General features: G+C 32.7%; 4 pseudogenes; all 4 read right to left on the reverse strand.

The window, feature by feature from the left end:
* Positions 1-1523: 1523 nt before the first annotated feature.
* Positions 1524-3409, reverse strand: LOC110418274 (tetrahydroberberine oxidase pseudogene; annotated as a pseudogene).
* A 3096-nt stretch (positions 3410-6505) lies between these two features.
* LOC110414703 (berberine bridge enzyme-like 24 pseudogene) lies at positions 6506-8223 on the reverse strand (annotated as a pseudogene).
* A 4263-nt stretch (positions 8224-12486) lies between these two features.
* On the reverse strand, positions 12487-14383 carry LOC110422354 (tetrahydroberberine oxidase pseudogene; annotated as a pseudogene).
* A 7970-nt stretch (positions 14384-22353) lies between these two features.
* Positions 22354-24233, reverse strand: LOC110428056 (tetrahydroberberine oxidase pseudogene; annotated as a pseudogene).
* Positions 24234-25236: the final 1003 nt, after the last annotated feature.

Raw genomic sequence — 25236 nt, forward strand, 5'->3', positions numbered from 1 at the left:
CATTGATTATGTTCTTAAATGGAATATGATGTATTATTTGAAGTTATTAATTTTGTTAAATGAAATTCAGTAGATTTGGTAGTTTTTAGGCATTGTGTGATCGATTTTTGGACATTGTATGATTAGTTTTTAAACATTGCATTACTAATTTTTAGATATTGCATGATTGATTTTAAGTACGTGACTGGTTGATAGGCATTGCATGACTGGTTAGTAAGGTATTGCATGACTAGTTAGTAAGGCATTGTGTGACTTAGGCAATGCCTAAAAACCAGTCACGTAATATTTAAAAACCAGAGACGCATGATTAAGTAACGCAATACCTAAAAATCAATTTCGCAATACCTAAACCTAGTGACACAATACCCAAAAACCAATAATGTAATACCTAATAACTAATTGATTTGCTTGCTCACAGTCAAGTTTAAGTTCTCAAAGTCATATAGTGTTTTAATTTACAGATATGTTTAATTAATTTCAACCTCTCAACTTTGAGATGGAGGTGGATGGCAAGATAGATAATATTTGGTAAAAGAGAGAAATTAGGGTTTAATTTTAAAATTTTTATCTAGATGGCGGGATAGAGAAAACCAAAACTATTTTAATTTATTTAAAATTGTTTAAAGTGTATTGTTGTCAAGTCATATCAAAAATTGGCTAAAAATAGTTAAAATTACACTGTAGGATATTTTTGAATTGGACTTATAAAAGAGGGTTATTTTTAACAATTTGTTTTCCTTGGTTAATTAGCCTACCCACTACATAAGTCTTCAAAATAATAAATGCAAAAAGTCAAATTAAAATGTAAGTAACTAACAATTTAAGACAAACAATATGTGATGATTAATTAATGGTCAAAACATCCAAGAAGTTCTTGTATTCATGCATTTGATTCAATTTGATCTTTGTACTCTAATTTAAAGTAATTTAATCCATCAGTTTTGAAGATGACTCTAATTTAATCCTTTCTTTAATGATATTTTATTTAACATTTAAATAAGGTGATGGTAGCATTGACGTGACACATTTTCATTTACATAGAAATGTGGATAGATGACATACTAACATAACAATGTTGATGTGGGTATTGGACAGAAAGACAATCGCTACATTAAAAAGCTTCAAAAATGTATGTATAAACTTTAATTATATATTAACTAAATATATTAATTAATTTCTTAAACTTGATGTTAATTTCAACGACTAAATAGCTTCGTGTCTAAAATTTTGACCTCTAGCACAAACGAATAGTGAGTAAGAGGATATTCCGAATTCCAACAATAAAGGTCTTTGATGTGTAGGAATATTGGATAGCCTATATGAACAGGAGGTGACATGCCCCTTTCTGTTCTTTGGAAGATATTGATTTGACATTAGACAACTTTTCCGTGAAGTCTTTGAAAAAAGCCAAAGAATTTTTTTGCACAACAAATCACTAAAAATGTTTTGCATTAGACTATTCTGAATCTTTTAGAGCATACAAGGGTTAGAAGCTAAAACTTATTGTGTCTAATAATGAAATCTAGAGAAAGAAAGGCTAAAATTTATTATTGTCAACACACATTAACTTGTTTCAACTAAAGGTAATTAATGGTATGTTTTTTATCAGGCTATGCATACCACTCATACATTATTCCAGCCAGAACTGGTAACAAAGAACTAATCAAACATTTTATCTAGCACTATAATTTCCATCGAAATCATTTATTGTGTGCTTTTTAAGTAAAAGTGTCCACCAAAGTTATATATACTCTACTTGCCTCTCTTCTTCCACCCGGACAAAAGCGGAGGGATACTTTGTTCGTGTCTAAAGAAATTTTTTGGATCAATCATTGTCTTCACCCGCAACAACTTATCAAAGTTATTCTTAAAATATTTATGACCCCAAATACTTGCTTGTGCATAACTGGTGTTACCTTTACTGTTAATTCCAATGTCAAGATCTCTATAATTGATGTATGCCTCTCGTGGTGATTGTGAAACAAAGGAGCTCATATAGCTGTAAACTCTCCTAATCCAACTTATGTACTTCTGGGAACTTTTGTTGTCTTCTTTTTGCCAACCTACGGTATATAAGATTTTGTATAAGTTGCCAGCTCTATGCGGAAATGGAGTTGCAGTCTCTGGAATCTCATCCATTATCCCCCCATAAGCCACAAAAACTAGACCGGCAGATTTTGCTTCCTCCTCATAAAGCTTTGACCATAGCCCTTCTAACGCAATTTCAGGAATAGGTTCCTTTACATAATCAGACTTTGCTTTGAAGGCTGGACTAATGAGAGGACTTTGGAAAGTCCTATCAAGTAAAATATCTAAGGATTTATTTTGAATTTGACCGAAGTATAGAATAGATTCAATCCAACTCATTTCAGTGCAATCTTCCTTTACTAGTCCAAGCTCTGGAAATCTCTCTTGCATCAATGGAACAAGCTCATCAACGCCACCGAGAAAGAATAACCTAAAGGAAGCTAAAATCGTCTTTTTCCCATCTTGACTAGAATTCACACTACTTAAGACAACCAAGGAGAATGTTTCGTCAGGAAGCTTGTGTGCAATATATTGCCAACGGTGGACAAGTTTGATTGCATTTTGTTCTGATGTTCTGCTAATGCTGAAAGCAGTCACAGTTGCTGGAACAGGAACCAACTTTAATTTCCATGCGATGACAATGCCAAAGCTACCCCCTCCACCTCCTCGAATGGCCCAAAACAAATCTTCTCCCATGGCTTTTCTGTCAAGAATTCGTCCATTAACGTCAATGAATTGGGCATCAACTATGTTATCAGCGGCAAGACCATATTTTCGAAATAATAAACCATAACCTCCTCCGCTAAAATATCCACCAAGTCCTACAGTGTGACAAATACCAGCTGGGAAAGCAAGAGTTTTACTTTTTTCTGCAATTCTGTAATATAGCTCACCAAGAACTACACCAGATTGAACCCATGCAATTTTGTTTTCCACATCAATGTCAACTGATCGAAAATTAATCAAATCAATTATGACAAATGGAACTTCAGAGACATAAGATAGACCTTCAAAATCATGACCACCACTTCTAGTTCTAATTTGGAGTCCATGTTTTTTTGAACAGTAAATTGTTGCTTGAACATGGGATGTATGAAATGGAGTTATAATGACTTGAGGTTTGGGGATAGTTGAAGTGGAGAACCTGAGATTATGCATAGAAAACTCCAAAATAGAGGAATAGGAAGAATTATTTTGTGTATAGATGATTTTAGAAATGAAAGAGGAGTTCTCGGAACGAAGGGAAAGACAATGAAGAAAACTCTCATGAGCATGAGCCGAAGTTGCCCATAACAATGAGAGGAAAGCAGCGAAAAGAAATGGAAATACTAAAAAGTGGGGAGACTTCATTTTTCTGAAGCTAATTTTGTGCATATGAGCTTATTGAGTTCCTTTATTTATACTGCAAAGAGATTGCTTGCATAGGAGGTGAAAAAGGCTGTGCACCTTTGGGGATGACCTTCTATATTTTTTCTTCTTTTGAACGATTAGGTGACGGCTTAGTCCAGCCTGTCCTTTATTTTTGGCGCAAAGAGATTGCTTGTATGGTAGGTGAAAACAGACGTTAGCCGCCGGGAATGACTTTTTGTTTATCTTTCTTTTGAAGGATTAGGTGACGACTTATCAAACCTTTTTGACCTGAAGCTTATTCTTAATATAAATTTGAACCAAACAGATTATAAAACCTGACTTTCATGACAACTGTCCACGTTGATAATCAACAAGAACAAAATTAGAGTCTTATATTAAAATTTATATTTAATACATTAACAGTTTGTTACGATATCAAATGGTATCATTTCACTAAAAAAATAAATTTAAAATTTTAAGAAACTTAAAAATAAATGTTATTATTTTAAAAAATTAAAACTAATTTTTTTCTCTCCAACTCCATTTCGCCCAATCTCTTCTTTTTCTCTTGTTCTTTCTCTTGTGTTATAATTTCACAACTCTAAAATCTTAATTTTGATTTAATATTTATTTCAATCTTCTTCTTAGTTTACCATTTTCTATATATTATGATTGTTTATTTATCATTTTTATTTGATTAACAAAAAGGCTTTTCAAACACCTTTGAAACTCACTTTGTGAAGATACTGTTATCAAGTTTCAACATGATACTCTTGTGGGACTTACACAGTAAAGAAAAAAAATAGATTTTTGTTTACAAATCTTTGGTTAGGGTTGTTTTTTGGGTTCATTTGTTCATAAATTTAAACAGAGGTTGTACTTGGTAGATTCTTAAATATTTGATCACAATCTCATGCTATATGAAGCAATTATCCAATCTTTAGCGAACCTTCTCCCAGCGCACATTCTCCTTTATTTCCAGCTCAGATGGAAATTACTTGATATTATTTTTTTGGTGTAACTGTAAATTCTACTTCCTCCATGAAGACCGTCCATGTCTATCAAAAGCGTTAAACATAGGATAGGAGGGGCCAAGCGAAGGAGGACGTTGGCTGGCGGCAGGCCCCTGATCCCCACAAACCTATTCATAAATTTGGTAAGTTAGTGAGTATTTAATTAGCCTCCGAAATAAATACTAAATACATTGCGATAGACAGTATGGTGCCTCCCTTCATTCTTTTTCTTGGTTAATTAGCCTGGCCGGTGCCCACTGCAATGAGCATACAAAATAATAAATGTAAAATGTCAAATTATAATGTAAGTAACTAACAATTTCAGACAAATAATTTGTGATGATTAATTAATTGTCTCTATAAATAACTTTTACTGTTTAATTGAGAATTTTTCATTTGATAAAGTGGTCTAGTGTAAGGTGCGTTTGAGTTTAGGCTTCAAATTTGGTGCTTTTGATAAACCATTTGTTATCAGCAGCAAGTCAACATGTGGTTAGATAAAAATTAAGGGTGACAAATAGGATACTGTATCTTATGTTGTCATGCTTTCGATTCAGCCTACAGATAATAGCATTGCCAAGAGGATATTCATCTTATCTCTTCGCATATACGACATTTCCGATGCAACTAAAAAAGCAAATTATAATAACCACTCCTTCTTTTTCTAATGCAAAGGAATATGCTCTAAGAACATTTCTAATGCTGATGGGAGCGGTAGGTAAGAGACAGCTTTTGATTAGAACTACTTAATTTGAAAGCATTACAAAGGATGAATCATTGACAGAGTGTGGGTGCAAGGACAGAACAATGCTCAATTATTTGAAATGATATTGCAAAATAAATTATTAAATATTTTTGTTTTCTTCTACAATCATTTATCAAATATTTTTGTTTTTTTCTGTTTTTCTAATATTTATTTATTTTTTTGATAAATTAATTTTTTAATTGACATTATTGTTCCTTTTGTTATACTTTTTTTTAAAAAAATAAAAACTCCATTAATTTTCAATATTATGCTCATAATCGAGTAATATATTAGAATTATGGATTTTCTGTAGATTGTTCCTAGACCGAGCATATCTAGGATTCTAAGCTAGCAAATTCTTCTACTCTAGCTAATACTCTACGTAAAAAAAATTCTCCTCTTCTATACTTCAATCAAAAGTATAATTGACTATTTTTAAACCAAAATATCAATATTTCCAAGCAAAATAAAATATCAAATTGTTATGAAATATGGACATATCACACTACATTACATCAATTCAAATTAAAATAAATCTGATAAATAATAAACATAGTATCCACATTCTCGATATTTTAAAATTTATATACATATGAATATTTTTTAAATGATAATGTAAGATTTATCAAAAAAATAATGTAATTTAGATATATGTTTTTGTATGAAGTTTCTTGGGTCACCTCACCTAGAAATTTTTCATATCAAACATTACTTCAATAATACATAAAAAACATTCTCTTTTCTCTCTTTTCCTTCAATTTCTATTATTTTTTTTACAATACAAATATTCATTTATTATTTATAATTATGAGTTATAATCACAATAGATTTTCTATTGGGTAAGAGTTTGATTTTGCCTTGGAGTGTGCCGAGCGGTTTTAAATCATCTGGATATGGATCGTGAGGTGTGCATGGGGTTCCAGTTTGTAAGCTTAAGTGGCTTGAACTAGATGTGGACATCATTAAGACAGGCGGTCTACTTTATTAAGATGATTTACGGACAGACTTAAGTGCGGTTTTGATTGGACATCTACCACGAAATTCGGTCAGCTGGATATGGATCGTGAGGGTGCATGAGGTTCCAATTTGTAAGCTTAAGTGACTTGAACGAGATGTGGACCTCATTGTGATGTGTAGGAACATTGGATGCCTTATATGAACACATGAGCCGACATGTCCCTTTCTGTTTTCCGAAAGATATTGATTCAACACTAGATAACTTTTCCGTTAAATCTTTGAGAAAAGACTGAATTTTTTGGCACAACAAATGAGAAAAAATGTGCTGCATTACACTGTTCTGAATCTTTTAGAACATACAAGGGGCAAAAGCTAAAATTATACATGTATTTGCACGTTTTTGTATCTAATAATGAAATCTGGAGAAAGAAAGGCTAAGATTTATTATTATCAACAACATTAACTTGTATCTACAAAAGGTAATTAATGGGTAATGCATACTACTCATGCATCATGCCAGCCAGAAATGGTAACAAAGAACTAATCAAACATTTTATTTAGAGCTATGATGTGTGCTTTTCTAATTAAAAGCGTCAGCCAAGGTTATATAGACTCTAATTGCCTCTCTCCTTCGGCCGGGACAAATGTGGAGGAATGCTTTGTTCGTGTTTAAAGAAATTTTCTGGATCAATCATTGTCTTCACACTCATCAATTTATCAAAATTATTCTTAAAATATTTATGACCCCTAACACTTGCTTGTGCATAACTAGTGTTATCGTTGTTGTTAGTTCCAATGTCAAGATCTCTACAATTGATATATGCCTCTCGTGGTGATTTTGAAACAAAGGAACTCATATAGTTGTAAACTCTCCTAATCCAACTTATGTACCTCTGAGAATTGTTGTTGTCTTCTTTTTGCCAACCTACAGAGTATAAGATTTTGTATAAGTTGCCAGCTCTATGCGGGAATGGAGTTGCAGTCTCTGGAATCTTATCCATTATTCCCCCATAAGCCACAAAAAGTATACCGGCGGATTTTGCTTCTTCCTCATAAAGCTTTGAGCATAACCCTTTTAACGCAATTTCAGGAATAGGTTTCTTTACATAGTCAGACTTTGCTTTGAAGGCTGGACTAGTGAGAAGACTTTGAAAAGTCCTATCAAGTAAAACACCTAAGGATTTAGTTCTAATTTGGCCAAAGTAGAGAATAGATTCAATCCAACTCATTTCAGTGTAATCTTCCGTTACTAGTCCAAGCTCCGGAAATCTCTCTTGCATCAATGGAACAAGCTCATCAACGCCACCGAGAAAGAATAAACTAAAGGAAGCTAGAACCGTCTTTTTCCCATCTTCACTAGAATTCACACTTCTTAAGACAACAAAGGAGTGTGTTCCGTCAGGAAGCTTGTGTGCAATATATTGCCAACGGTGGACAAGTTTGATCGCATTTTGTTCTAACGTTTTGCTAACGGTGCATCCAGTCACAGTTGCTGGAACAGGAACCAATTTTAATTTCCATGCGATGACGATGCCAAAGCTACCCCCTCCACCTCCTCGAATGGCCCAAAATAAATCTTCTCCCATTACTTTTCTATCAAGAATTCGTCCATTAACGTCAATGAATTGAGCATCCATTATGTTATCAGCAGCAAGACCGTATTTTCGAAACAATAAGCCATAACCTCCTCCGCATAGAGTTTTACTTTTTTTAGTAATTTTGTAATATAACTCACCAAGAATTGCTCCAGATTGAACCCATGCAACTTTATTTTCCACATCAATGTCAATTGATCGAAAATTAATCAAATTAATGATGACAAATGAAATTTCAAAAACATAAGATATACTTTCAAAATCATGATCACCACTTCGAGTTCTAACTTGAAGTCTATGTTTTCTTAAACAATAAATTGTTGCTTGAATATGGGATTCATGAAATGATGTTATAATGACTTGTGGTCTAGGGGTGGTTGGCGTGGAGAACCTGAGATTATGCATTGAAAACTCCAAAATAGATGAATACAAACAATTATTTTGTGTATAGATGATTTTCGAAATGAGAGAGGCGTCTTCGGAATGAAGGGAAAGGCAATGAAGAAAACTCTCATGAGTACGAGGTGAAGTTGCCTGTGACAATGAGAAGAGAGAAGCAAAAAGAAATGGAAATACTAAAAAGCGGGGAGACTTCGTTTTTCTGAAGCTAATTTGTGCATATGAGTTTATTGAGTTCACTTATTTATATAGTGCAAAGTGCATTGGTTACATTGGAGGTCAAACGATATGTGAACTGTCGGTATGAGATAATGGCCCTTTATTTTTATTTTTAATTTTTCCCTTTTGAAGCCCTTTTGAACTGAAGTTTATTCTTAAATAAATTTGAACCAAAAAGTTTATAAAACCTGAATTTCATGGCAACTTTCCACGTTGACACTGAACAAGAACAAGATTGGAATATTGTATTGTAAAATCTATAAATCTTAATGATTTCGGAAGGTTTCTGCTGATTTCTTCTTCGACTTTGGTGTATTGCGTAATCAAATCAGCCTCACAATAAGCTTGGATTCTTCAATATCGCAGATGGTGATAAAAATAAATTTCCAGTATTGGAAAAGTCATCAAGAAAGGGCGGTTATCTTATGGTCGACCTGAACTTTGGATAACGATAAAGGACTGCCAAACAAAGCCCATTAAAAAAAAAAATCTGAAAACCGAATTTAATTTTTTATTTTTTATTTAAAAACAACTCAATAATATTTTAAATTCTTAATAGAGTAAAATACAAAAAATTATTGATTTTCTGTACATTGTTCCAGTCCGGTCACCTAGCCAAGGATTGAAGGTTAGCAAATTCTCCTCCTATAGGCTATAGCATTAATGTACCCCAAAGAAATCTCCTCTTCTTAAACTCTCCATATTTGAAATTCGTTATTGATTATTTTTAAACAAAAATGTAGATCTATTGTGAATTAGAGAATGTTGATGGGACGTAATAAACAAATTTTTCCCTTTTATACTATATAATTTCTATTTCTTTACGAAAAGTTTGAAGGAAATATTGAAAGAAAATGAGATAAGAGGGGAATGAAAAGAGGAATTTAAAGTTTCGTCTATTAATTATAATTATTAATATTCTTATGCAATTGATTAACGCCCTTTTAGACATTCAAACAAAATACGCCATTCATAAGAACTGTATATAGTCAAAACATAGCACTTATCGCTGCTTCCCAAAAAATCACGTGCAAGCTGTGTACCAAGCTGTATGCCATTCATAAGAACATGAAAGCGATGCCATCATTATTGAGCAACATTATGAATGCGGAACCTCACTGGATTTTTTGTCAATATTTCACCAATTGCTGTCAGAGACGTGGATGCAAATGTTCCACAAATATATTTATAATTTTATTATGTATTTATTTGAATAAATATGCCCTAAATTCGTAAAGAAATACGTTAAAATGAAATTTAGAGCATCAACTAGAAATTTAGAGAAAGCAATGTTGAAATTTATCGAATTCATTAAAATACCCCCGAAAGTGTTGACCACAAACCCTTCAATGCAATTTCAGGGGTAGGTTCCTTCGCGCAGTCTGATTTACCTTTGTAGGGGGGGCTTATAAGAGGAGTTTTGAAACTCCTGTTCAGCTAAATATCCAAGGATTCATTTTGAATTTGGCCTAAGAAAAGAATGGATTCAATCCAACTCATCTCAATGTAATCTTCCGTTGCTAGTCTGAGCCCATGAGATCTCTCTTGCATTAAGGGAACAAGCTCGTCAATGCCACCAATAAATAAAGAACGCTGGAAGTGTTTGCTTCCCATCTTGACTAGAATTCCGCCTTTTAAAGTAACCGACGATTACATTTCATCAGGAAGATCATGTGCAATATATTGCCAACGGTGAAGAAGTTTGATTGCATTTTGTTCAAAGGTCTTGCTAATGGCGAATACAGTCAGTCGCTGTAAGATGAACCGACTTTAATTTCCAAGCGAGGACAATTCCAAAGCTACCCCCTCAACCTCCTGGAATGGCCCAAAACAAATCTTCTCTTATGACTTTTCGGTCAAGAATTCTTCCATTAGCATCAATGAATTGAGCATCAATTATGTTATCAACAGTAAGATCGTTTTTTCGAAACAATAAGTCATAATCTCCGCCGTTAAAGTGTCCACCAGTTCCTACACTGTGACAAGTTCGAACCGGAAAATCAAGACTTCTATTTTTTTCACCAATCTCGAAATAAAATTCACAAAAAATTGCACCAGATTGAACCTATGCAACATCATTTTTTACAGCAATGTCAACCGATGGAAAATTAAACAAGAGTTCTATAACAAATGGAACTTAAAAAACATAAAAAAGACCACCACTTCTGGTTCTAATTTGGAACTCTTGTTTTCTTGAGCAATAAATTGCTGCCTGAAATCATCCAATGGAATTCTGGACGAAAGGGAAAGGGTGAGAAGGAAGGAGTATTCCTGCTGCGAGTGACAGCGACGGTGGCCAGAAATGTGGGGAATGAGTTTCAGTTTTTAGTCCTTTTTCAGGGAAAAAGAAATGTTTTGGAGGAACAGGAAATCACTAATAAGATAGATGGAAGAGAGGGAGAGGAGAAGAAAAGAGAGGTGTTTCAGCAGTGGCCGACGGCGGAACGGTGGCGAAAGGAGAGAAGGTTAAGAAAGGTGACGATTTTTGGAGAGGAGGAGAGGCGTTGAGTAATAAGAAAATGGAAGTTTAGGGGCCTTTGGGTTATTTATTAGGATCTTAAACGGCGCCGTTTCAAAGGAGAGGAAAAGACAAATTGGAGACTAATGAGAGGAAGCGGGTCGGATCAGCCAGACCCCTTCAGATCCGGCCTTTAGGCTGGTTCATCTTTGAAGTGTGCTGGCGGAAATACAACCCAATTTTTTAGAAAGAGTTCGCCAACTTATGCATAAATCTCAAACTCAATTACTATTTTTTATTTTATGTGTCTATTTTGATTAATAAAATTATTTAATTAATTAGTAAACAATAATTAAAAAAATGTAATGAAAATGACAATCTAACTAAATTGAATAATAAAAAATAATTAATTGGAAAAAATTTTAAAATAGTGATTTATAAAAAAATTATAAGTGAGATTTTTTTAAATGAATGAGGGTTATATATACTCTTCCAGTTAAACGAAAAATTCAAGTAATTTATATTTAAAAAAAAATCAAATTGTGACCCCAAGCATAACCGGAAAAATCTTCTATTTTATTTTAAAAGTCCAAAAAATATCGCAGTATGGTTTATACTAGTTAATTAAAGGCTTGTATAAATTTTATATAAATTATATGTGCTATTTATTTACCAAATCTTCTATTGAACAATATTTTGTGAGCCATTGACCCTTAATTCTCTCAACCACTTCTCATTTTCTCTATTGACAATCAAGTGTTTGCTACCATGCGAAACGCATATGATTGGAAAGCACAATGTTCTGAAAGTGATCAGAAAAGAAATTGCTCCAAGCTCAAGTGAGATTTGAGCAAATTCTTTGGATTTTTTAAGATTGATCTTGTTAGAGTTGTAATGGAGATTTCAAGTTCCTGAGGCTAATTCTGATTTGAAAACCAGCTCAGGTGAGTCAGGTTTCAACTGTCTGACTTTAAAAGAAGGGCTTTAAGTAGCGGACTCCCCACCCATTTCCCACAGCCCATTAAGCCTAGAAATGAATCAATTAGCATATGGGCTATGACCATAGGGTTAGGATCGCAAGCACACGAGTTTGTTGCGGGTCACTGAAACTTCAATCCCCTAATAGACAAGTGTGAACTACACTTTTAATAATAATATAACAATAACAAATTAATAATTTTATTAAATTATATTTTTCGCTAAACAAGTATTGAAACACAGCATGCCAATTAAATTTTCAAGTGAAAAGAAACTTTTATATAAGTAATCTTCATATCATAAACATCTTTAAAGTTATGACATATATAGAAGCTTACATCGGAGCAACTTAGCAATCAGAATTTTTTTTTTAATAAAATCAAATTTTGTTTGGTAGAGCTTGTGGGACATAGATTATTGATGAACTATAGATTGAACGGCCTAACCTATTGTTATCTTTAGGCTGAAACAAATTCATTGAAGTATATTTATACTCTTTGCTTTGATTATTAATAATATGTACGCAAAAGTCAACAACCCCTTTCTGTTCTTCGGAAAATATTGATTCAACACTGGAAAACTTTTCCGCGAAGTGTATGACGAAATTCAGAGAATTTTTGACACAACAGATCAGCAAATATGTAATGCATTACACTATTCTGAATCTTTAGAACATTAAAGGGCCAGAAGCTAAAAATTATACTTGCATTTGCACGTTATTGTATCTAATAATGAAATCTGGAGTAAGAAAGGCTAAAATTTATTATTGTCAACACACTTTAAATTGTTTCAACCAAAGGTAATTAATGGTATGTTATTTCGTAGGCTAGGCATACCATTCATGCATTATTCCAGAAATGGGAACAAAGAACTAATCAAACATTTTATTTAGTACTATGATCACAATCGAAATCATTTACTGTGCTTTTTGGATTAAAAGTATCCACCAAGGTTATATAGACTCTAATTGCCTCTCTCCTTCCGCCGGGACAAATGTGGAGGAATGCTTTGTTCGTGTTTGAAGAAATTTTCTGAATCAATCATTGTCTTCACCCGCATCAACTTATCAAAATTATTTTTAAAATATTTATGACCCCAAACACTTGATTGTGCATAACTGGTGCTACCTTTATTATTAGTTCCAATGTCAAGATCTCTATAATTGACATATGCCTCCCGTGGTGACTTTGAAACAAAGGAGCTCATGTAGCTATAAACTCTCCTAATCCAACTTATGTACCTCTGGGAATTTTTGTTGTCTTCTTCTTGCCAACCTACGGTGTATAAAATTTTGTATAAGTTGCCAGCTCTATGAGGGAATGGAGTTGCAGTCTCTGGAATCTCATCAATTATCCCCCCGTAAGCCACAAAAAATATACTTGCCGATTTTGCTTCTTCCTCATGAAGCTTTGACCATAGCCCTTCTAACGCAATTTCAGGAATAGGTTCCTTCACATAATCAGACTTTGCTTTGAAGGCTGGACTAATGAGAGGACTTTGGAAAGTCCTATCAAGTAAAATATCTAAGGATTTATTTTGAATTTGTCCGAAGTAGAGAATAGATTCAATCCAACTCATTTCAGTGCAATCTTCCTTTACTAGTCCAAGCTCTGGAAATCTCTCTTGCATCAATGGAACAAGCTCATCAACGCCACCGAGAAAGAATAACCTAAAGGAAGCTAAAATCGTCTTTTTCCCATCTTGACTAGAATTTACACTACTTAAAACAACAAAGGAGAATGCTCCGTCAGGAAGCTGGTGTGCTATATATTGCCAACGGTGGACAAGTTTGATTGCATTTTGTTCTAATTTTTTGCTCACGGTGAATACAGTCACAGTTGCTGGAACAGGAACCAACTTTAATTTCCATGCGATGACAATCCCAAAACTACCCCCTCCGCCTCCTCGAATGGCCCAAAATAAATCTTCTCCCATGGCTTTTCTATCAAGAATTCGTCCATTAACGTCAATGAATTGCGCATCAATTATGTTATCAGCAGCAAGACCGTATTTTCGAAACAATAAGCCATAACCTCCTCCACTAAAATATCCACCAACACCTACAGTGTGACAAACACCGGCTGGGAAGGCAAGAGTTTTACTTTTTTCTGCAATTCTGTAATATAGCTCACCAAGAATTGCTCCCGATTGAATCCATGCAACTTTATTTTCCACATCAATGTCAATTGATCGAAAATTAATCAAATCAATGATGACAAATGAAACTTCAGAAACATAAGATATACCTTCAAAATCATGGCCACCACTTCGAATTCTAACTTGAAGTCTATGTTTTCTTGAACAGTAAATTGTTGCTTGAATATGGGATTCATGAAATGGTGTTATAATGACTTGTGGTTTGGGGGTGGTTGGCGTGGAGAACCTGAGATTATGCATTGAAAACTCCAAAACAGACGAATAGGAAGAATTATTTTGTGTATAGATGATTTTCGAAATGAGAGAGGAGTCTTCGGAATGAAGGGAAAGGCAATGAAGAAAACTCTCATGAGTTCGAGTTGCCCGTGACAATGAGAAGAGAGCAGCAAAAAGAAATGGAAATACTAAAAAGCGGGGAGACTTCATTTTTCTGAAGCTAATTTTGTGCATATGAGTTTATTGAGTTCCGTTATTTATGCTGCAAGGAGCATTGCTTGCATAGGAGGACAAAAGAAATGTAGACCTTCGAAATGAGGGAATGACCTTTTATTTTTTATCTTTTTCCTTTGATGGATTACATGACGACTTTTCTTTTTAAAAGCAAAGCTTAGTTGTATTGATTGGGAAGGAATAATTGGCCGGAGACTTGATGTGGCATTATTGAAGATTATGATCTTAATATAAATTTGAACCAAAAAGATTATAAGACCTGACTTTCATGGCAAATTTACACGTTGAAAATGAAGGAGACCAGGATTGGAGTATTGTTTGGTAAATCTATAAATCTTTACTGATTTTGGACGGTGTCTGCTGATTTCTTCTTGAATTTCGTGTATTACTTAATCAAATCAGCGCTTACGATGAGCTTGGATTCTTCAATATCGCATAATGATGACAAAAGTAAATTTCCAATGTGATACAGGATCTTGTTCTGTATTTAAAAAGTCATCAAGAAAGGGCAGCTACCTTATGGCTGATTGGACTTTCAATAATGATACAACAACTCAATGACATTTTAAACGCTACCTCTTCTTAGTCGAGTAAAATACAAAAAATTATTGACTTTCTGTACATTGGTCCAGCCCGATCATCTAGGATTCAATGTGCTGGCAAATTCTCCTCCTATAGTATTGTCAACTGGTTCAGGAACCCAATCATCTTAACGTGGAATTTGGAAGAGTTTTGAAAATTGTTCTCACCGTAAGAGTATTTAACAAAACACGTTTATCTTCTCAAAGAGACATTGTCATTGAATTTATTAAATATTTGACAAGTATATTTTACAATTTTAAATTATATAAATTATTTTTTATTTTTTTATTTTTTGTCAATATATAAATAAAATTTTTATATCAAAAAAATAGTTCGTACAAGTCTCTCAAAACAATCTTATCATTGGAGATTTTCGTTCATAAATTGGATACACACTATTAATGCACATTATGCAAACTTAGAAAGATAATGTAGTTTCTCAAATTTCTTAAACTATTCCAACGCCTTGATGAAACGTGTGAGTTTTTCCATCAAAAATAGATAAGTTGCGGCATTACCGACAGTACCATAAAGCATGAATAAATATGGTCCCTCATGAAAAAAGAACAAATATGATCCCCCATGGGATATCTTCAAAAAACACCACACTCCTCATATTATTTTATATCCAAATTTGTAAATCCTGCACAAAAAAATCTCCCGTTGCCAAATCTGGAAGGATGGCTAACCACGTCTGTTTAACTTTACTACAGTCTCGTAACACATTGAATTAAATGCTTCGCAAAGTACCCACAACTGGGACATGTAGGTGAAGGTAGTAAACCTCCATTTTTTAACCAAGGAGCAGTTGGTAGGGAATCATGTTGTACCCTCCAGATAAACATCCTTACCTTGTTTGATGAGTTTAAAGTCCAAACTTTCTTCCAACACATCGTTTGGTAAGTAAGATCAGATATTTGCATTCCATATGCAGACTTAACTGTGAACATACTTGTGCTAGAGTGCAACTAGTAGGAATCATCCACTTCCTCACCTGATGGGTCTATCATCAATGCAAAGATCATAAGGCTTATATTTTGAGAGAGCAATTGCTTCATTAGTTCCAAGTTCCATCTCCCGTATTCATCACAGTAGCTCGCCATTGGAAGCTTAGCCTCAACCTCTAATAAATCTGCACTCACATGGTCTATTAGTGGGCCGCAAGGTAGCCAAGACTCTGTCCCAAATTTGGTCCCATGTACATTTCTTATTCTCCTCCCCAATCCATTAAACAGGATTGACTTGGCCTTCAATATTTCTCCATTCTAAAGAATCAATCGATCTCATCACTGTAGCCATAAAAGTTTGATGCATTAAATACTTCTTTTTTAGAACATTCACCCACAAACTATCAGTATCCCTCCAAAATATTATATCATATTTTTTACTTTTGTATATACTTATATATATATTTGTAAAACTAAATATTGCATTTCTATTACCTACTTAACTTATTTTTATTTATGATTAAATATATTTTATTTCTCTTCTATTTTCTTTCACTTAATAAAGTCTATTTCTTTATAACTAGGTTTTTTCATTTTTCAATTTAAATTTCTTTTTTTTTAGTAAACATTTATTTATTTTCTATATTTTTACCTTAACTAAGTCTGTCACCATAAGTATATATTTCATTTAAACATTAACCTTTTATATATTTATATATATATATATTCAACTTACAAAAATCTATTATGCTTCTTTTTTTATAACTAAATATTTATCTAAATTTATATTCTTTTATAGCTAAACATAGTTTAAATATTTCTGTTATTTTTGTTATTATTATTATTTTTATATTTTTCTGTTTATTTTAATTTACTAACTCTATTTCTAATATTCATACAACAAACATATTTCCTCCTATTTCTAATATTTATACTATATCACAAATATATTTTCCTTTTTTTATCTTATTATTTTTTGTATATATTTTTTTCAGAAAAAAACTATATTTATTTATCACGATGCTTTTTATTTATTATTTTTTTCAAAATGAGATTTTTTAACTTTTGTTTTATCATGTTTTAACCCATTTTTAATTTAACTTCCTAATTGAATACGAAAAAAAGGTAATGTAGAAGAATTGAGTGTCTACATGTTCCCAGACCGAGGATATCTAAAGATTCTAGGCTAGCAAATACTTCTCCTCTAGCTAATACTGTACCCCACCAAAAAACTTGTTCTCCAGTTCTATACTTCAAACGAAAGTATAATTGACTATTTTCAAACAAAAATATCAATATTTTTCAGGCAAAATAAAATATCGAATATTCATTTATTAAACTTGCGTAGTAATTTGAAATAATTACCAAATCCGAAAATTACTAGTTGCGTTTGCTTGAAAAAATGAAGTATGCAAAGAACTCAAGCTGGGCCAGCCGGCGACTACTCTTACCCTCTCCTATTGGACAAAACTGCTCACCCCGACTTTATTTAAAGCTAAAAGCAAGCTGCATTATGGAGTCTATATTTAACATAAAGACAGCCGCTAGATTAGAAAGCTTCAAAAAATTGTATGTGTAACTTTCACTATATATTTTTAATTCAATATATTAATTAATTTCAATGATTAAATAGCTTCTTGTCTAAAATTTTGAATTCTAGCACAGACAAATAATGAGTAAGAGGATAATCCGAATTCCAATAGCAACTGTCTTTAATTTGTAGAAACATAGGATAGCCTATATGAACACAAAAGGCAACAATCCCTTTCTGTTCTTTGGAAGATATTGATTCAACGGTAGGTACCTTTTCTGCGAAGTCTTTGACAAAAGTCAGAGAATTTTTTGGCACAACAAATCAGCAAATATGTAATGCATTACATTATTCTGAATCTTTAGAACATTAAAGGGCCAGAAGCTAAAAATTCTACTTGCCTTTGCAAGTTATTGTATCTAATAATGAAATCTGAAGAAAGAAAGGCTAAAATTTATTATTGTCACTCTCTAACTTGTTCCAACTAAAAGTAATTAATGGGTATGTTATTAGGCTAGGCATACCACTCATGCATTATTCTAGAAATGGTAACAAAGAACTAATCAAACACTTTATTTAGCACTATGATCACCATCAAAATCATTTACTATGCTTTTCTGATTAAAAGTATGCCAAGGTTATATATAATCTAATTGCCTTTCTTCTTCCACCAGGATAAAAATGGAGGGATGCTTTGTTCGTGTCTAAAGAAATTTTCTAGATCAATTATCATCTTTACGCGCATCAATTTATCAAAGTTATTCTTAATATATATATATATATATATGACCCCAAACACCTGTTCATTACTGGTGTTACCTTTATTGTTAGTACCATTCAAGATCTCTATAATTGATAGATGCCTCTTGTGGTGATTTTGAAACAAAAAGAGCTCATAACTATAAACTCTTCTAATCCAACTAATGTACCTTTTCGACACTTGAGTATTTAGCTCATTGATTGGTATATAATCCTCCTGCCTAAAAAGCAAAGTTTGAATCCCCCCTCTCCTAATTATTTAAAAAAAAAAACTTATGTACCTTTGGAAATTGTTATTGTCTTCCTTTTGCCAACCTATGGTATATAAGATTTTGTAAAAGTTAGCCAGCTCTATGCGGGAATGGAGTTGCAGTCTTTGGAATCTCCTCCGTTATCCCCCCATAAGCCACTAAAAGTGTAGTAGCGGATTTTGCTTCTTCCTCATAAAGCTTTGACCATATCCTTTCTAATGCAATTTCAAGAATAGGTTCTTTTACATAATCAGATTTTGCTTTGAAGACTGGACAAAGGATAGGAGTCTGGAAAGTCCTACCAAGTAAAATATCCAAGGACTTATTTTGAATTTGACCGAAGTAGGGAATAGATTCAATCCAACTCATTTCAATGCAATCTTCCTTTACTAGTCTAAGCTCTGGAAATCTCTCTTGCATCAATGGAACAAGCTCATCAACGCCACTGAGAAAGAATAAACTAAAAGAAGATAGAATCATCCCTTTCCCATCTTGACTAGAATTGACACTTCTTAAGAAAACAAAGGAGAATGTTCCGTCAGGAGGTTTGTGTGTTATATACTGCCAACGGTGGACAAGTTTGATTGCATTTTGTTCTGACGTTTTGCTAACAGTGAATACAGTCACAGTTGCTGGAACAAGAACCAGCTTTAATTTCCATGCGATGACAATGCCAAAGCTACTGACTCCACCTCCTCGAACGGGTCAAAACAAATCTTCTCGCATGGCTTTTCTGTCAAGAATTCTTCCATTAACATCAATGAATTGTGCATCAATTATGTTATCAATGCCACGACTGTATTTTCAAAATAATAAACCATAACCTCTTTCATTAAAATATCCACCGATATCTAGTGATGGAGTCAAGATTTTATGTTTGGAAGGGCAAAAATTCAAGAATGTCAACATTTTATGAAAGACTCATTTTCTTAAAATAAGATTCAATTCTCGTATTACTCATGACAATCTATTTTCATAATTTAGAAATCTTTAAAATTATTCAAAAGAATCAATTTTAATAATTTACTTAAAATAATTAACTACTATAGTCATAAATAATTTAATAATAACAATAATCCCAATTCGTAGATAAACTTTAACAATAAACAAAAATTAACAAATATAATAAAAAAATCTTAATGGGAAGCAATACTTTAAAAAATATTAAGTGCTATTAATACACAATTCAATGGGAAGCAATTCCCTAAAATTAATCATAAAAATTAAATACAATATCAAGAAAACAATTCAATGAAGAAACAATCTTGAATAAAAAATTTAATTGTTTACAAGATTCTAAGCAAAAAAAAAAATTATAATTCGTAGGAAAGCAATCAAGTAATCTCTAAATAAATAAGTAATAACTAACCTTAGGTACTTAATTAAATTCTTGTTTTGTTGTTTTCAACAAAAAATGGTTAAGAAGGTAAACTCTAAATCAAAATCACTAAATAAAAACTATTAAATAAAGGAAAAGTTTAAAGTTGAAAATGTTAAAAATAAAATAACTGTAAATAAATCAAACTTATCAATTATTATGACATAAAATTTAAATTATTGACTAGAGGTTTTATGCACAGAGAATTCTCAAGCAAAAAGTGTAAGAAAAAAATAACTTTTTGTTTCTATTTGGTAAGAAAAACAAAGAACAAGAGTTGATGGTCGTAAGGTTTTGAGAAGTGGGATTTACGAATAATTCTATTACAATAGGTTTATTTTTATTCATAAGTCTATTAAAATTAACTGTTAGACTAATTGATTTGGGCATATGACTAAAGAAAAAATTATTATAAAGATAAAATTTTAAAATTTTAAAAATTATATATTAGAAAATTTTTAAAATTTTTGTAGAGACAAAATTAAAAAATTCAAAAAAAATTTATACTTAATTTTATTTGTTTTGAAAATTTTTAATTTTGTAGCCACAAAATATCTTATTCCTATTGCATTTCGAAATAACCCTCCAAAACCTCCCCTTCAGTGAAATTACATTCCAACTTCAAAACAAAATTGTCAGACAGCTGCAAAAAATCACAATTAATTTCGGTAACCTCAAGAATCCTCCTGAAACCATAAAGACTTTCAAAATGTCTACAAAAATTTTAATACTAAAAAGTGGGGAGACTTCATTTTTCTGAAGCTAATTTTGTGCATATGAATTTATTGAGTTCCTTTATTTATACTGCGAAGAGATTGATTGCTTGCAGAGAAGGTGATTTTTTTTTTTAATAATTGAAGAAGGAGAGATTTGAACCCTATTCTTTAGATAAAAAGATTATACACTAACTTATGAACTAAATGTTCAGGTGCTGCATAGAAGGTGACTTAAACCTTCGAGAATGATTTGTTTTTTTTCCTTTTAAAGGATTAGGTGACGACTTAATCAAGCCTTTTTGAACTGAAAGTTTATTCTTAAGATAAATTTCAACCAGGAAGATTATAAAACCTGACATTCATGGCATATTTCCACGTTGACAATGAACAAGAACAAGATTGGAGTATTATATGATAAGTCTATAATTCTTTAATGGTTTCGGACGGTTTCTACTAGTTTCTTCTTAAAATTTCGTGTATTACATAATCAAATCGGCCAGACGATAAGCTTGGATTCTTCAATATCGCAAATGATGATAAATTTTCAGTAGGCTACTCGATCTTTTAATGGGTGGTATGTTTTGGAAAAGTCATCAAGAAAGGGTGGCTATCTTACGGTTGACTTGGATTTTGGATAACGATTAAGCCCATAAACAAAATCCGAAAGTCGTAACCAATTTTTTATTTCCTATTTAAGAACAACTTAATAAATTTTTAAACACTATCTATTTTTCATCGAGTAAAATACAAAAAAAATTATTGATTTTTCGGACGTTGTTCCAGGACGAGCGTCTAGGATTAAGGCTAGCAAATTCTCCTCCTCTAGTATTAATGTAGATATATTGTAAATCAGAGAATGTTGATGGTACGTATTAAACAAACTTTTCCCTCTTACACTATATAATTATATTTCTGTATTATGCTCTGTTATATTTACGAAAATTTTGAAGGAAATATGTAAAGAAAATGAGAAGAAAGGGGAATGAAAAGAGGGATAAAGTTTCGTCTAGTACTTATAATTAGTAGTATTTTATGCAATTAATTAACTCCTTTTTAGACTTTCGAACAAAATACCCAAGTACATGTAAATAGTCAAAACATAGAACTGGTCGCTGCTTCTCAAAAAATCAATTAACTTGTGGCAACCATTCAAAGCGTTGTCATCATTGCTGAGCAATATTGTTTCCATAACGCAGGATGCCATTCAAAATTTGACCCTTTTTTCCGGAATGGGGACCCTCAGAGGATTGGCGACTTGTAAGGGAAAGATTTAGTCAATATTTCACCCTTTGCTATCAGAGACCTGGATACAAATGTTCCACAAATATATTTATAATTTTATTATGTATTTATTTAAATAAATAAGTGCTAAATTCGTAAATATATATATATACACATACATGTATTAAATTGAACTTTATAGCATCAAGTAGAAATTTAGAGGAAGAAATGCTAAAATCTATGAAATAAATTAGTCAACCGATTACTTTACTTAATTGTCGAAAATTTTTATTTTGATCACTCAATTTTAAAAAATCACCATTTGATATCCAATTATAAAATTTAATGTTGTAGTTAACTAGCCATTAGAAACTCAAGGTTATTTGACGTGATATTTAATGTCAACTTATTGTGACCATGTGAATGATGCCACTTGACATAGAAGCTAATATAAATATGCCAAGTGACTAAGATCAGCAGATGTGGAAAAATAATGTTAAAAGTCGTTAACTTTTAATGGTTGAGTGATCAAAATGATAATTTTAATAAATATTAGTAATCAAAATGTGGTTTTTCAAATATTAAATGACTAAAATAAAGAAAAACTCAAAAAATAAAATGATCAAATGAATAATTTACTCAAATTTATTACAAAGAAAACATACTCCAACTTGTTACAAAGATCAGCTACTCATTGATACATTATAAATTAATCAGGCTAGGCGTATGCCAGAAATGCCATTGAAGAAACTCAGAAATTCTTTATTTTACAATACAATTATTTTTAATGAAATATTTTATTGTCTTTTTCTAAAAGTGTTATTGCCAAGCTTATACTAATGAGCTCTTGGCTTATGCGAAGAAAAAAGAGGAGGGATGCTTTGTTCATGTCTGAAGAAATTCTCTGGATCAATCATTGTCTTCACATGCACCAATCTATCAAAGTTATTCTTGAAATATTTTCGACCCCAAATACTTGCTTGTGCATAACTTGTATTACCTCTATTGTTGGTTCCAATGTCAAGATCTCTATAATTGACATATGCTTCACGAGGAGATTTTGAAACAAAAGAGCTCATATAACTATAAAGTCCTCTAGCCAACCTTATGTACCTTTCAGAGTTTATGTTGTCTTCTTCTTGCCAACCTACGTTATATAAGATCTTGTACAAGTTACCAGCTCTATGTGGAAATGGAGTTGCAGTCTCTGGAATCTCATCCATTATTCCTCCATAAGCAAAAAAACCAACAACAACAGATTCTGCTTCTGCCTCAGAAAGTCTTGACCACAAACCCTTCAATGCAATTTCAGGGATAGGTTCTTTCACATAGTCAGATTTACCTTTATAGGATGGGAGGACAAGAGGAGTTTTGAAACTCCTATCCAGCAAAATATCCAAGGATTCATTTTGAAGTTGGCCAAAGTAAAGAATGGATTCAATCCAACTCATCTCAATGCAATCTCCCGTTGTTAGTCCGAGCTCAGGAAATCTCTCTTGCATTAAGGGAACAAGCTCATCAATGCCACCAAGAAAGAGTGAACTAAAGGAAACTTGAGTTGTTTGCCTCCCATCTTGACTAGAATTCACCCTACTTAAAGTAGCCGAGGAGTACATTTCATTAGGAAGATCATGTGCAACATATTGCCAACGGTGAAGAAGTTTGATTGCATTTTGTTCTAAGGTCTTGCTAATGGAGAACGCAGTCACAGTCGCTGGAACATGAACCAACGTTAATTTCCATGCAAGGACAATTCCAAAGCTACCCCCTCCACCTCCTCGAATGGCCCAAAACAAATCTTCTCCCATGGCTTTTCTGTCAAGAATTCTTCCATTAACATCAATGAATTGAGCATCAATTATGTTATCAACAGCAAGACCATACTTTCGAAACAATAAGCCATAACCTCCTCCGGTAAAATATCCACCGGTACCTACAGTGTGACAAGTTCCAGCTGGAAAGGCAAGAGTTTTACTTTTTTCGGCAATCGTGTAATAAAGTTCACCAAGAATCGCACCAGATTGAACCCATGCAACTTCATTTTTTACATCAACATCGACTGATCGAAAATTAACCAAGTCGACAATAATAAATGAAACTTCAGCAACATAAGAAATACCTTCAAAATCATGACCTCCACTTCTTGTTCTAATTTGGAGCCCATGATTCCTTGAGCAATGAATTGTTGCTTGAATATGGGAAATATGCAATGGTGTTACAATGACCAAAGGTTTGTTGGTATCTGGTGTGGAGAACCTAAGGTTTAGTGCAGTAGACTCCAAAACAGATGTATATGAAGAATTGTTTTGTGTGTAAATTACTTTAGAAATGGAAGAAGAGTCATTGGAACGAAGAGAAAGGCAATGAAGAAAATTCTCATGAGTTTGAGCCGAAGTTGGCCCTGACAATGAGAAGAAAGCAGCAAAAAGAAGCGGCAACATTGAAAGGTGAGGAGACTTCATTTCTGAACCTGATTTTGTGCATATGAATTTGAGAGATTTCCTTATTTATAGTGTCGTTTGAAGAAAGCAATGCCTTTCATATTGCTCAAAATACGGAACCTCTAGATGCACCACGTGAAGACTTTTCTTTGTTGTTTTTCCTTTCTTCTTAACTACAGGCGATCGAAGGCTTTGATCAAGCATGTCAAAGTTGAGGTTTCTTTCTTGGTGTAAGTTTGAAAACATAGATTCAGAACGTGCCGTCATTCATGGCGGCTGCATCCTTGACTGTGAATCAAGTGTTATACATATATGTATAGATGTATAGAGATAATGGTCCTATAATTGGTTCAACCAACTCGCGCTGATTCCTTCAAAGAAATCAAAACTTTATCCAATCTTGGATTCTTACAAATCGCAAATGATGACGAAAAATACGTAAGATACAATTCCAGAGCCCATCAGAAAGGACTGCGGCCAGCTACGTGGCCGGCCGCTAGCAAGGTGCAATTGCTTGACTTGAAATTAAAACCGCGAGGAGAGTTAAAAAGCGGCACCTAGTTTTCAAATGGACAATTCTTCTTCTTTTTTTAATAATTTTTTATTTTGACAATTGTTCTTTCTTTCTAGTCTAAGACAACCCATGAGATTTTAAATACATCGAAAATCCAGTCATTTCCATTTTCTGCATATAATCGTTTTGGCCCAAGCATGGAGGAATATTCTAGGCTAGCAAATTCTCCTCCTCTGTATTCCAAATATACTATCTATTTATTGGTTATTTTAAATAAAAATGAATGATTGTAGTGAATGAGAAACTAATATTAATTATATCAAGATGTCCATCTATCTAACATGCTGGTCTACGAATCTGATGCTTGACCTAAAAATGAGTTGTCATCAATTTTTTTCTTTTAAGTGTGATTGATTACTTATTTAAATTCATTTATTTTTCTAATAATATCTTAAACTTAAATTTATTTAAAAAATAGATTTTGATGTATAAACCAATTTTAAGATTTGGGAGTACTATTACATGAAAACAAAGTTTTTTTTTCTTG

Source organism: Theobroma umbraticum, unplaced genomic scaffold (assembly GCF_002168275.2).
Source record: "Theobroma umbraticum cultivar Fairchild unplaced genomic scaffold, ASM216827v3 scaffold_30.0, whole genome shotgun sequence".
Classification (NCBI taxonomy): Eukaryota; Viridiplantae; Streptophyta; class Magnoliopsida; order Malvales; family Malvaceae; genus Theobroma; species Theobroma umbraticum.